The following is a 15,809-nucleotide window of genomic DNA, read 5'->3' on the forward strand; positions in this document are numbered from 1 at the left end:
CACACACACACACACACACACACACACACACACACACACACACACACACACACACACACACACACACACAGACAGTCTGTATTCTCAGTATATATCTGCATTGTGTGTGTGAACGTGTCAGGCTGGCAACAATGCGGGCCAGGCTGAAGCAGGAAGTGTGTTGGGGATAAGGCAGCCATGTGGCAGGATGTTATGGACTTCTAATTAGAGCAATTCATCTGTCAGCGATGTTAAGCTTTCACTGGCTGCCCTAGCAGACCCTCGACACTCCTGCACTGACCACACGCTCCACAGCTGCTGTTACACCTATCACAGCCTGTGACTAATACACTCAATCAGTGTGCAAATTACACAACGGCTTTCAGGGGGGTCTGTAATTTTGGGGTGCAACCTGTTGAGGTTGTCTTTGACGCTTTTAGTGCAGTTAGCCAAACGTCAACTATCTGTAGTTTTTAAAGAAAACACCAAGGGGTGAATTAGCTAAACAGCTTTTCTACTTTTCGTGCAAAACGTGTCTTATTTATTTGCTACTCACAATCTAGTTTAAACAGGTGCTAATTGCACTGAAATTAAATGCATGACTATTAAACAGGCCCCTTTTTACCACAAGGTGAAAATACACACTCTGACTAACTTGTAATGAAACTTTAGTGGTTACTGAAGTATTATCTTATCTATACATTTTATCTACCGTTCAAATTGGGGTCAGTAAGAGTAAAAAAATAAATAAAAGAAGAAGTTTCTACTTTGATTCAGCAAGGACACATTAAAACATCAAAAGTGACAGTAAAGACATGTTAGAATGTTACAAAAGATTTCAAATAGATGCTGTTCTTTTGAAGTTTCTATTAATCAAAGAATATCAAATAATCAAATATGAACTGTTTTCAACATGTATTAGGCCTATTAAGAAATGTTTATTGAGCTCCAAATTAGTGTTTTAAAATGATTTCTGAAGGATCACGTGACACTGTGAAGACTGGAGTAATGGGTTATTTTGAATTGTAATGATCTCACACAATATTGCTGTATAATGTATTTTCTTATCAAAGCAGTCTTGTCTCAAACTTTTGAACGGTAGTGTATAAAAAAAGAGCAATTTTAAAACCACTATACATTTTGATTTGACTTCCTTAGGGGGGTTCAAGTCTTAATTAGAGGGACGAGACCCCAAAACCCCTCCATAATTCTCTGCCTACACTGTGATCATTACATATGCTCACGTAAGAACATAAAGCACTGTGTGTAAAGCTTTGTATTTCTCATGTTCCAGCACACTTTGCTTGAGTTAAAAAGGCTCTGACAGGTATTGTTCCTTACACACACATTGTATTCACATTCATCCAAATGCTTGAATTGCATTTTAATCAAACGCCATGTTGTTGGAACTCAAAGCAGTAAATGTGTTTGTTGTAATCATTCACTTATCGATCAATGTCATGTACTGATTTCAAGACTCTTTCTCTCTCTCTCTCTGGAGTTGACCGAGGAGCTTCCATTACTAAACACTCTCTTTTCCCTCCAAACAGCATGCCAAGCAATTGCTTTACACACATGATACTGCATCACTCTGATCTATAAAACCAGACAATCATATCAAACACATAAACATATGATCTGGGATGTGTGTGATTGTGTACAATGATATATGCTGGCATGTGTGTATTGGTTTCTCTGAGTACTACCAGAGACAATTTGGTACTACGTATGTGGGTTTAAATAGCCAAACTTAAATAAATTTTATATAGAAAAAAAGGTTACATTGTACTTACTCTAAATCCTGAGTAATATTAATTAACTACATGTACTTACCGTTAGGGTTAGTTACTTGGAAGTATGCATAAATTACTGTTATTAATATAGTAAGAACATGTAGTAATGTGTAATAACTTCATCTTAAAATAAAATGTGACCAAAAAATAAATAAAAAATTCTAAGCTAAAAAAGACAAATAAATAATTTTAAAAAAGTACTTGCAATGTTGTTTCTCAAGTAAATTTATCTTTTTTTAAAGGAAATTTAGATGCAGATTTTTGGATTGCATGCTGAATCTGAGTGTGGCTGAACTAAAATTGTCTGTTACAGAACTGTCTAGAGGCCCAATTTCACTTATGTGTAGTTACTGCATCTTGCTTTCACAGGACAGTACGCTATGTCCCCATTTACATAACAAGCTAAACGTGTGTGCAACAAGATTCTGCTGAAGTCAGAGTTCTGAGAATTTTAGGAACCCTCCATTCAGAAACAGAGGGATGCAACATGTAATACAAAAAAAGAGTGGAATGTCCGCATGTGAAAACTCTCCCTCTTTTTCCATCTATTTCTCTTCAGTCATCTTCTCCGATGCATTCCAGCCCAAAGCAGAGCATGGCGCAAGGAGAAGGAGAGAGGGAGGCCGTGCGAGGCCGGGAACACAGAGCAGCGGCCGGAGGGATGTTTAGATAGGTGCAGGCTGCCACTAGGAAGTCCGGGCTCCAATATAAACATGCAGCCACACAGCCCAGCGCTCACGACTGTGGGAGAAACCTGCCCCCAGCCGCCTGAAAGAGAGAGAGATAGAGGGAGGATGGGTACACGGTCACTTTCAAATCATTGCGGAGTATATACACAGCTGACTAGCCGCTCTGTAGCAATTTCCTCCCTCTCCCTCTCTCTCTCTCTCTCTCTCTCCCCAAGCTGGGCTCTAGAGGCCAAAAGTAATAAGCGTATCTAGATGTGATCTCACTAACAAACAAACACACTTATGCACACACACTCTCACTCGCTCCCACACGCACACCCACCCACATGGGTCACAGTTCATTTCTTCAAACTTGTCATCTTGATGAGAGATATAGGAAGTGGAACGGGGGTATAATTCCAGTGAATTTACACATCAGTGCATCAGCAGGGTTGGCAACACACCATGATGCCTTAAAAGAGAAAAGAACTGCCCAACATACAGATGAGAAATGATTAAACAACTCTTCTCATATTTCATTTTCTTATATTTCTTAAATTGTCTTATTCTGAAGAAAAATGCTTAAAACATTTTTTTAAGATGCCTGGTGAAAAAGAAAACAAAACCAAAAAGGACATTTAGGCAAACGTGATAATGATAACTATTATTAGCCTTTTTTTTTTCAATACATACCTTTTTTTACTTCCCAAATAAATAAATTAATAAATAAGGATTTTACCCACAAAGGCAAAAAAACAACACCAACACTACAACTACAAAAGTTTTTTCTGATTTAACTTGACTGATACGAAATAATTTCCCACACTTTCCTTTAAATCTGAGTGTATGACCCATACCCGCCTGTCACAGGAGACCCCATTTCACTTAGAACTCAATTTTAAATTCTGTTTTTTTTTTTTTTATGTTTATGGATTATCTCATGCTGAGGAATAGCATTGTACATCACATACAGTGACCCCCAAACGTACTTTGGGCAGTTAATCCACACTTAAAATTTAGGAATGTCACTACATTAAATATCAAACCAAGCTGCATTTATTTAAAGAAAGACAGCACAGGTGCACTTTTCAAGAAAAACATTTCACAAAAAGACGTTTGTTAGGCTTTAAGGATAAAACAAAAGATTTACCGTTCAAACTTAGTGCTTGCATACTTTCTTGTTGTCAAACTTAGAGGAACATTTCCATAGTTAATGTCTCTGCTAGAACACCTGTGTGAACCTGAGGGCCTATAGTTGGTTTCCAATCAAACCGGTTCACTCATATTGCATCACTAGACGCGATGGGGAAAAACTCCTTTTCAGCGATTTTAGAGCTGGGCTCCCTACTCGAACCGCCTACGCACTACTATCGACGGCACTGTGGAAAAAGGGTACGAGAAGCTCCTTCCTCTCGACGAAACTGTGGCCGTGCACTTCTGTCCACCCACCGCAATCGGATGGAAGGCAAAGATCGCTCACCCATCCAAACCCTGCATGACCACTTCAGCTCTAGCTGGCCGAACCTACACCTCTGCTGGTCAAGCTGGCTCCGCCTTTCACACCATGTTTCAGGTCAAACTCTTCCGGTCTATGGACGAGTCTGGTCCAGACCCAGCCGCATTCAGGGACCTGCTCAGTGCTACAGACCTGGCCCTGTGAGCCACTAAAACCACCAGGCCATCAGCAGAACCATGGCCAGCCTAGCGGTACTGGAGCGCCATTTATGGCTCAACTTAAAGGTATTGCGGAGGATTTTCTTTTTCCGAGTGGATCATCAATACTATTGGTCCTCCTAGTTGTCAATCATTCTGGTGATATGTTTACGTAAGGCCGTCGTATGTGCTTGTCCCTAGGTAGTTTTCGCTTTCTGCGCATGCGCACTTTCGGGTGTATGTGTGTGGTTAGCTACGGTTTCAGCCATTCATTGAAGCTCGCCCGTTCTAGCCCTGGCACAAGTCACGCACCGCGCAGACACGGTAAACATCTCAATTTGTCTAAAGTAGCCTTATGACCAAATGGTAAAAGGTATCACACTGAAATGTTCTAAAACCTTGTGTGTTCATTTTTGATAATTCCAATGTGTTCACATAGTATTTATTACACAAATGCAACAAGCTACTTCTCCATTGCAGATCATGTCTTGAGTCCTCACTCAATCGATCAGTATAATAAGTAAATAAAACACGGAAGGGCATTTGACATTTTGTCTTGCATGAATGTTTTTGAGTGTTTTTGGGAGAATTTTTCACACTGATGCCTCAGTCACGAAGTTTCTACTCGACAGGTAAAGGAAAGTAGGCTTGTATGAGCCATGCCAACAGCAACTTGTAAACAGAGCGTGCACGAGGAGAACTAGGCTTGTGCATGCTCTCTCGTGCACACGTTTAATAGGCGTTCCCTCTCGGGAGCAGGTAGAGTGTTGCGCATGTGCATTTTTTCAAAAAGTGGAGAGGGCGGTTCTTTTCTAAAATTCGGGAAAATCCTCCGCTATACCTTTAAAAGAAATCAAGGACGCAGACCAGGCTGCCTTCCTTGACTCCCCAGTCTCCACCACTGGTCTTTTCGCCCCCGCAGTAAATAGCACAGAAGTCCTCGCAGTATACTGTACTTCCATTGGGACTGTCTCTTTCACCAAGTGCATAGATGCAGCCCTCTCCCCTCTGAGACAGAAGGGAGTGCACATCATGAATTACCTCAGCGACTGGCTCGTCTTAGCCCAGTCGGAAGCCGAGTTAAATACTCACAGATCTGTGCTCCTCATCCATTTGGAATGCCTGGAATCAAGAGCTTTCTGTTTCCCAGCCAGCGGATCGCTTTCCAGGGGGCAGTCTTCGACTCGACTCGGAAGCGGGCCTGGCTTACACCAGAGCGCACTGTAGCGATTCCTAGGGTCTGAGCCCCTTCTCTGTCAGGCGAATACTCTGCCCTTGTTGAGCCCTACTGCACTCTGGTCAAATGCCTTAGAACGATTGATGTTCTGCAATCATAGCATGGCGTAATTGGATAGGTTCCCCATCGCGTCTAGTGTCACAATAAGAGTGAACCGTATCCATAGGGAACGTACTAGGTTACTTACGTAACCTCGGTTCCCTGAGATAATGGGAACATGTATTGCGTAGCTTACTGTGCTACTATGCTACACGACTAGGCATTCGTCGCTTCAGTCGTGTTAATCTGAATCCTATGGCGAGACGAGACAGATGCTCCGCCCATTCTAGTGGGCTGCTGAGCCCGCTCGGCAGACTACCCACCAATTGGTTCGTGCGCATACGCTGCGTCGCCATAGGTTCGTGCAGTTGTCACTGCTCAGCCAATATACTCGCGCAGATTCCTGCACTGCTATGGCTTGTGCAGAATCACTGCGTTATTTTATATAAAAAGGCTTCAACATTCGAGGAAAAAGGAGTTTTTCCCCATTGTGTCTAGCGACACAATACTTGTTTCCGTTATCTTAGGGAACCGAGGTTACATTAGTAACCGAGTACGTTATGTAATTGCAAAAATGGCGTAATTTATTTATATGCCGTTTTGTTTGATACTTTGTTATTTAATGCAATGGCATGCATACATTTTAAGTGTGGCTTAAAAAAAATTATATTGCCATTATTTTACTCACCCAGGGTGAAAATATTGTTTTTTTTTCATATTTGAACGTCAATGGGGTCCAAAACAACAATGAACTGACTGACTTTTTAAAGTAATGACAAAAAACAAACGAAATTGTTCAAAATATCTTCTTTTGCATTCCGCAGAAAATAAAGAAAGTCATAAAGGTGTGGAACGACACAAGAAATGATCATTTTTGGGAGAACTATTCCTTTAAATGTTCAAAATATGTTTTGGGACCACTATATGGTGGCAACCATATTTTCTAGGTCTAGGTTTGCAATTACTAACCAAAGAAGCATATGTTTATGAAGGTACAATATGGCAGGTTATCGTGCAGTTGTCACATCGAGTGTAACGCCATGATATATGTAGTTCGCCGACCGTGACGGGTTCTGTAGAGGAGGCCTGCAGAGACTCAGACCATTTGTCTCTTAGACAAGTGTGTGCAGACACCTCTAATTCGGGTAAAGATGGAAAAAGACCAGTCTTTGCATGTTTAGTCTGTCTGGTGGTGATAAGTCCCATGAGCAGTGAGTGTGTGAAGAGCGAGACTGTCACCGCGCATCTCTTTTCAGAGAGGATCCATTACACGGCACTCAGAGAGAGACAGAGAGATTTTTTTAGCACTGTCCTGCGAGTCATTTTAGTGAAAAGCAGTATTAAGAATATAAACATTGGTGTTGTGGTACAATGAGGCTCATTCCCCCTTACTTTTCTTCACAAATTCTTGTTTGTTAAATTAATTAAATTGTATTTATATATACTTTTTTTTTTTTTAAATAAAATGTTTATACAAAAATGTATATAAAAATAGACATATAATTTTGTTTCTATACAAATTTATACAAATTCTATTCGATTCTATTATTCCATTTCCACGTGACAAGGTCGATTTGGCTAAAAAAAAGAGAAAGAGAAAGAGAATTTTTTTTGATAAAAAACTTGATTTAAAAATATTTATAAATAAATGTAATTTTGGATAAAAGCATCTGCTAAATGATTAAATGTAAATATCATTTTATTTCTATAAAATACAACTAAATTAAATAAAAAAATTCCTAATCTCTTTATCCTATGTGACAAGGGTGACTTGGCTTTAAAAAATAGCAATTGTCCATTTTGGTAGGATAAAAAATTATAGTCTTTATGCTTTTTGATGCAATCTTATGAAAATTCTAATAGCATTCAAAAAAAGTTTGAACTCAGAAAGGATCAAACATATGAGATGTAGAGCTACACAAATGTGTAAAAGTAACAGAATGGGCCTTATTACATGGCAAAGAAAAAAGCCAGTGTTTGACCAGAACAGTTTCCTTATTCATACCCTGGTGTTTGGGCTTTCCTCACCCTGAGGCTGTGGAGGCCTGAGGCCCTGGGGAACTGGTCAGGTCCATAATGCAGCACTGGTTCTGTCATATAGAGGAATAAAAAGGAATAAAATATAAAATACAGGAATAAAAATACAAATGGGAGTGTGAATGACTCTTAGACGGTGGCATTCCTGCTGCCCAACACACAATGCAGTTCAGCCTAGAATGACACACTGGCCATATGCAGAAGGAATGGACCCACCCGAGCACATGGACACACAAACAGGCCTTGACACACAACTCCCTGCCAGTAAACACACGCACATCAAGCTCTTCCTGGAACAGCACCATGATACAGCTGCAAGGCCCGTGACCAGCATCAACACCAAAGACACGCTCTGTGATAAACAAAAGATTGCATTATTACTGTCATCAACCAGACGTCCTTAATCATCATCATTTCACATGAAGTGAGAAGGTGACACAAAAGCAAACATATACTCACAAAATATCTATTATTGTTACTCACATACACATAAAAAAATGTCACTGTCAAAACGGGGACACAGGCTGAATATGAGAGTCTACAACGTCTCTGCTATATGGCGTGGAGATCGCTTGTACATATTTCCCCTTAAAAACTCGCCATCGAGTTCCCAGACACACCAACAGGTTTTTCCTCTGACACACTTTTTCTGCTGTATAGTTTTGCAAAAATGCTCTGTGCGGTTTCATGGTGTGTGACTGTGGGAGCAGCTCAGTTCCCGAGCTCAAGCACCGATCAGCTGATTGCCTTATCAGAACGTCAGACAGTCACACCTTTAAAAAATCCACATTTCACATTCATTCAAGATGTGGTTTTGAGGGACTGTCAGCCATTGCTGATGCATTGTGCTGGTTAATAATGGTCACACTAAAAGCAGGCCGCTTTCAGGATTTTTGTTTTTTGAGATTCCAAATCAAGGTTAGAGATTGTAGTCTGTTAGAATGTAGTCTGTACATTATGTCTTTCCACTGAAAGTCATTGGCTGCTCATAAAAAAAAAAAAACATACGGTAGCCTACAACGTGACCAGGAAACCAATTGTTTTATTTTTACCTGAGTATAAGGCGCAGCATTTGGGTCATGTACCGACCACAAAACTGATGTTCATATCTCCATCTCTGTTAGTTACTGGAACCCTACATGAAAAAAATCTCAACACACAAGATATGCATGAGCAGTATCTCACATTGTACGGTGTGAAATATTCACACAGCAGATGTTTACTGAAAATGCAGTTTGAGTCCTGAAAATGTAAGGGACTTCGTTATAGAATATGATGGTCAGCTTTGTTGGTAACCAAACTGTGTGGAAACATAACCATATTTATGACATCTGTATTGTATTTTATGCTGAGTGAACATATTTTGCTCTACTAACGAACAGCAAAGCAAATCTCTCGCTGTGATTTCGCACGTTCCTGGATCAAAACATGTGTTGGCTTGGAACAATGTTCATGTCAACCAACCAAATTTTAAGGTAAACCTTGCGACAAGATAAGAATTCATGATATATCGGTATCATATTGTCATTTCCCCTATTTTTCCCCTATCCCCTATTGAATATCCATTTGTCATAATGTTGTGATGTCTAGAACTATATCTAATTGACAGGAATTGAAGTTCACGTTGAACAAAAGAACATATGCTACTTCGCACAATCATATATCTGCTCAATCGATTTGTGTTATTTTATTTTCTGCATCTTAACAAACAAAAATGGGAAAAAAATGGGAAATGTAGTGCCATTGAGGTGTGTGACAACCAGCTAGACCAGCATGTCTAAGCTATAGTCTTTTCAACAGGCTTTAGTGAAGTCGAGTTGCTCCATTGCTGATATTGTGAGGCATCCCTCTCTGGAGTCTGTGGACAAAGACCCAAAATCCTCCTGCATTGTATCATTGTCGCTGTCAGAATACAAGAGTCGTCCATGTACACACACGTCTGCCACGTCATACAACAAATGACCAACTAGTCAAGAACACTTAACATTTTAAAAATATGTGTATTCACGTAACACTTACAGACATACATACACACTAAACGCTTTCACACAAAAGTCACTCACATAAAAACACACCTTGCATAAATCCATGTAAATGCAATAAATGTGTTCCCCTGCACTATAAACACATCGCTCAGCCTGGAGGAGCTTCAGACGGAGCAGTCGCGTAGTGACATATGAGCATGTCCTGCGACACAGAGAGAATCCATTGTCCATCAACACACATTAACGCGCTGCCTACGCACGCTTCTGCACTGAGTACGCCATGCTGAAATTAGCCAGGTCCTTCTGGTTTACAATCCTTCAAACTCCACAGACTGGTCATGGGTCTCATGATCTACTACTTTATAAGAATAGCACGCACACACAGAGACAAGCTTTAGGTGTGTGAAGGTGACGGGCTGAGGTCTCTCTCATTAACAACAATCTTGAGGACGTTTTCTGTCCTGTGTTGATGTATTTCCCATTAGAAGTTTGTCGAAGAGATTGTGCCATGGTGACGCTACTTACTAGTCATTTGTAGGCAGTAGGCATATACTTGTTCCAGAGATTATTTGAATGTAGGGTTGGTGTTGAATATTGTTGGTTACATTAACAGTTCTCAGATATCTACATTCTGCCACTGAAGTGAACAGAACACTGCAGTAAATAACAGTATCACAACTGAATCTATAATGAGAAACATTGAGCACAACCAGTAGTGACTGATTCCTTAACAAATGACTTAGAAGTTGGTTCTTTTTAGAATCAAAACATATTGTGTAATGTGATTCCTTAACAATATACTCTTGTGAGTCTTCAGTGTTCAGTAGTATATGTATATATTTAAATTATTTTATGGAGGTTTTTTTATTTACATTTTTAAATGTTGAAATATTAAATATTATTGGTTCTGTTTTACTGAAAATGCATTTTTCTAAATATTTTAAGGTGTCATTGTTACAATGTAATTATACATTTAAGTACTGAGTAATATTTATTAACTACATACTTACTATAGGGTTAGGGTAGGATTAGGATTTGGTTGAGGGTTAGTTGCATGTAATTATGCATAATTTACTGTTATTACTATGGTAAGTACATGTAACGTAACAAAGACACTGTAAAATAAAGTGTTACCATATTTCTTCTTCAAAGGTACTAAAATAATCATTAGTAGAATAATTTAATGGGATAGTTCAGCCAAAAATAAAGATTCTGTCATAATTTACGACCCATGATGATAATGATGACATTGTTCAGTTTTGGTGGACTATTGTTTACCTTTAAGGAACTAGAATAGTTAGGAGGAATCAATAGTTAGTAAACAAAATATTAAGAAAAACAATGTAAAATTGTAAACAAGAAGAGTAGGTGTACACTAGCAAACAAAAGGCCTCAAAGTTAACAAATATATGTACTGTACTAAAAGCTATTTGGAGATGTTCTGCAGTCTGAGATTTATTGTGGCACCTCACTTTATGTTGTTCACAGTCCTAAATAAACAAGATTACATAATAGAGAAATGCAGTCATGTGGAGATTTTAAACACAGTGGCATCTTGAGAGCAAGTACACAATAAAGCTAGACAGGGTGAAGAGGAGGTAGAGTGGGACAGAAAGAAGGGAGTGGAAGTTCAGTAGAATGAGGAGGCTCTTCAGGAGATATTCAGAATGGAAAATCCCTTTCTTTTCTCCGATTTAGGCTGAGGAGTGCCATGGGACTTTCTGTCCTGTTGGAAGGGTGAGAGACAGAGAAAGAGGTTGCAGCCACATCTGAAACTCACACCCTCTCTGCGGACGTATCGTTACGAGTGTTTGGGCAGCCTGAGAGTGTGTGTCCACGCATGTGGAGCCCAGCTAGCGTCTGAAAGCCATTGCTTGCTGCGAAGAAGTGCAGAAGGGGGGGCGGCGGTGGGCTGCAGGTGGCTTATTCCTGAGTGCTGCCAAGAAAACAGAATACCCCGGGGTGGGAGAAAATAATGAGAGAGGGAGGACGGGATGGAGGTTGATTTAGGCAGTGTTGTTTTTTTCAGTATTGATTTGGAAGGGGCTCTGAGTTACATTGCAGCACGCTTTGCCTTCTACTTGAACCGGGGTGTGACTCGTAGTGAAGCCCAAATGACTTAATTCATTCTTCTAATCCTCCACACGATGCACTTTCAGACCTCAGAGGCACAGGGCTGTGCCCATTCCCCAAGCTAGAGAAGAATCGGGGCCAAGATCCATCGTTTTTAATAACAACACATGCCCTTTCTCTCGATCGCACAAACATGTTCCCAAGTTCACTCTCCCACCTTAGACCACAGTCTGTGAGCTGTTTAAAGAAGAATGCTCACTAACACAATCTGCACCGAGAGCGCCTGGAGCTGCATTTGTCAAACACTGACACGTCGAAACTGTGCTATTTGCATTCATGTGAGTCGGCCGATAAGCAACATTGTGAAAATATTTGTAAATATTTCCCCCCGGCGGATTTCAAACGGACAAATGAAAGATAACCCAACAAATTGTGAATTGCATATACAGATGTGGATGCGCCTAAGCTATTAAAGCCCAAAAATCTCACAGTCCAGCAAATGGACAGTCTCATTAGCGGTCCAGATCTCACGCGGTGCGGCTGTGGCTAAAGCTGAGGTCTTTTGGAAGACCCCGTCCAATTACCGTTCAGAAGACCTCAGCTCAGCAAGGTGGCTGTCAGCCTACACCTGAACTCAAATGACACGCGAAGATGCACAGGGAGACTTTAAACTTGGCCCTGCGTAGTAGGAAGGAATCTAGAGAAGCACAAAGAGGAGGAGGAGCAGAGGAGGGGAGGGGTGGGGTAATCTTTCCTATGGGTGCTGTGCGATCCAGCCTGTATGACAGCTGAAAATGTGGAACACATTACGGAAGTGACAGAGTAGGGACATAGATACAAACAAACACATAAATCCCCATAGACTGACATACAGACGCTCCGCCAGACAAACAGGCACCCCTGTGCCCTAACTCCAATGTTTCTCTCTCTCTTCGCTCCATGTATACAACGCAGCTCTGTTCCAAAACCAAGCAAGATGCCTACATAGGCAGAATTTAAAGGCGTTGTAGATGTGTAGTGGATGTTTACAAAATCCATGCTATTATACTAGCTCGTTTTTGGTCAAATTGTGTAACAAGTGTAACAGCTTTGCAGAGGCAAAGGCAATCCAATAATGCATTACGTAGATTTAAAAAAAAAAAAAGTATATACTACCACTCAAAAATCTAGTAATTTTTTTTTGTTTGTTTTTGAAAGAAATTACTTTATTTAGCAAGGATGCAATAAATTGATCAAAAGTGACAGTAAAGACTTTGTTACAGGAAATGTATACTTCCAATAAATGCTGATCTTTTGCTCTTTCTATTCCTCAAAGAATCTTGAACAAAATGTATCACAGCTTTTATAAAAAATAATAAACAGCACAACTGTTTTCAACATTGATAATAATAAGAAACGTTTCTTAAACAGCAAATCAGCATATTAGAATGATTTCTGGAGGATCATGTGACACTGAAGACTGGAGTAATGATGACAAATAGAAAATATTTATTTTAAGTTGTAATAATATTTAACAATATTGTTTACCATTAAATAGAGCCTTGCTGAGCATAAGATACTTATTTCAAAAACATTTGACAAATCTTAACGATCCCAAACTTTTGAACAGTAGTGTAATTTAATTTAAAAGAAAATTTTAACTAAATATTATAATAATTATATATAATACAGCAAATAATTAAAAATTATAAGGAAAATTATATATATATATATATATATATATATATATATATATATATAGGCTATATATATTTATATACATTTAAAATAATTTAAACATAAGCTCAGATAAGGCAAGTATAATGGCCGACAATGCGTGAGAAATGTTGATTATAACTATAGTGACTTATTTAAGTTTAAAACAAATCATATTTTTTTACTTTTGCCAAAAATGCACTGGTTAAGAGGTCCTGCACATGTGGAATGTTCAAAACAATTCACTTATAAAGACCCCGATATACTCACGGCGAAGTTAATTTTCGTTCTTCGCTATGGGGTAAAAAGAAGTTTGAAATGCGTGAAAAGCGATATAAGTGATATATGTGCTGCGTGCTTTCCTTTCAATAACAAAATAATCTGGCTGCTAAACGCAAAAAATTTACCTTTTCTGGAAAGTTCTGTTTCGAACTCCCGAAACGAACACAAAACGAACTTCATTTTAGCTTGATTTTGTTCTAAATGACATCACCAGTTGCTTTGTTGGCCATGGGTGGCTTTATCAGTCTGTGAGATGATCTCTCTGTTGTGAGATCTTTCGATCTCTCTCACCCTCTTGGAGGGGGCCTCTTGGCCTTGCTCTTGGTCAGGGGCCCGAAGAGACACAGAGAAAGTATTTGCCCCATCACCAGTTCCCTGCCCCTCTCCTCCTCTCGCTGTGCCTTGGCCGAGCTATAAAGGTTAGCGAGGGCTTGGTGTGGGTGTTGTGTCCTATAGTGAATTATGGGTACTGCAGCCAGGGGACCCCAGAAAGACTGAGATGGGTGTGCAGCTGGAAGCAGGATGAAAGGGAAGGAGAGAGCGAGGAGAGGAGAGAGAGGGCATTCCAAGGTTCATAATGCCAAGTGCTGATGTGTTTGTTTTCCATCACTGCTGTTCCGGCAATGAGGAGGGGAAAAAAATAACATGAAAAACAAATAACGGATGTGATTTATGACATACTGTATGTTCATGTGCAAAAGAAGGGCAATAACTTCACTATGAAAATGGGTGAATTATCACCTAACAACCCACTGGGAGGATTTCTATTTTGATTGACTATTTATCATAAAGGATAATGCAGACTTCTGGGCTGTTGTTCAGTTTATTACATTTTTTCTCATTCACATTTGTTTTTGATTGTAAAAACATATTATGACAAGTGGGTATATATAACAGTGTTTGAGGAGGTGATAGATTGATTGATAGATTAACCACAGTAACTATTGTAAGTGTAGCGATTTACAGTTGTGGTCAGAATTTTTGGCACCCCTGGTCAATATGATCAAAGATGGCTGTAAAAATAATCTGCATTGTTTATCCTTCTGATCTTTCATTCAAAAATTGTGCAAAAATCAAACCTTTCATTGAAGTAAACGAATTGAAAGTGGGGGGAAAGTAACATTATGAAATAAATGTTTTCTCCCAAACACGGTGGCCACGATTTTTGGCACCTCTAGAATCATTTTTTTTTTTTTGAGTAAAATATCTCTGAAGTAGGCTATATTTCTATTAACATGAAATTGTCTAGCTATGAATTCTTGTTTCACAGGAATATATGAAATGTGTATAAACACAAAGGCCAAATACCCTTAATCGTCCATCACAATGAGTAAAACCAAAGAATATAGTTCTGATGTGCAGCAAAAGATTGTTGAGCTTCACAAAATAGAAAGTGGCTTAGAGAAAATAGCTAAAGCATTGAAAATTCCAATTTCCACCATCAGGGCAATAATTAAGAAGTTCCAATCAACTAAAGATGTTATGAATCTGCCAGGAAGAGGATGTGTCTATAGTGTCTTAATGCACGGCGAGTAAGATAGTTCAAGTGGCCAAAGACTCTCCAAGGATCACAGATGGAGAATTGCAGAGATTAGTTGAGTCTCGGGATCGGAAAGCCTAAAAAAAAAAAAGCCTAAAAAAAAAAAACGAATAACCCCTACATCACCACATGTTGTTAGGGAAGGGTTTCAATAAAAAACTTCCTCACTCATCCAAAAACAAACTCCAGCATATTCAGTTGTCACTCAGACACGATTCTATGGTCAGATGAAACTAAAAAAAGAGCTTTTTGGCAGCAGCGATCCAAAACAAACATCAAAATCAACACAAGAATGTGTCACTGAGCACAAAAGGAAGCTTCAGCCATGACCACCCCAGTTTTCTGACCTGAACCCCATAGAAAATGAGTGAGCTGAACTGAAGAGAAGAAGCGCCAACATGGATCAGGGAATCTGAAGGATCTGGAAAGATTCTGTATGGAGGAATGGTCTCTGATCTCTTGTAATGTGTTCTGCAAACTCATCAGGCATTATAGGAGAAGCTGACTTAGAGCTGTTAATTTAGGAAAATGAGGTTGCAAAAAGTATTTAATTAAAGGGTGCCAATCTTTCACTTCAATGAAAGGTTAGATTTTAGCGATTTTTTAATGAAAGATCAAAAGGATAAACAATGCAGATTTATTTTTACAGCCATCTTTGATCATATTTACCAGTGGTGCCAATAATTCTGACCACAACTGTACAATAACAAAATCTTTTTTCTTTTTTTTTCTGCACGTAATTGTGCTTAATTATGTATAAGTATATTATATAATATATATTTAACATATATTTATAATATATAGATATAATAAAAAAATACATATTAT

General features: G+C 39.1%; 2 long non-coding RNA genes across 2 annotated transcripts in view; both read right to left on the minus strand.

Annotated features, from left to right (window-relative positions):
* The window catches only part of LOC311091011, a 70,714-nt gene that overhangs the window by 30,526 nt on the left and 24,379 nt on the right, over positions 1 to 15,809 (minus strand). The window lies entirely within an intron of this gene.
* Positions 7,376 to 8,536, minus strand: LOC311091633. Its single transcript, XR_014608132.1, has 3 exons — positions 8,459 to 8,536; positions 7,685 to 7,758; positions 7,376 to 7,459 (listed from the first exon to the last, which is right to left on the minus strand). It is a non-coding gene; the product is annotated as an uncharacterized lncRNA (long non-coding RNA).

Source organism: Abramis brama (assembly GCF_963993115.1).
Source record: "Abramis brama genome assembly, chromosome: 10".
NCBI lineage: Eukaryota > Metazoa > Chordata > Actinopteri > Cypriniformes > Leuciscidae > Abramis > Abramis brama.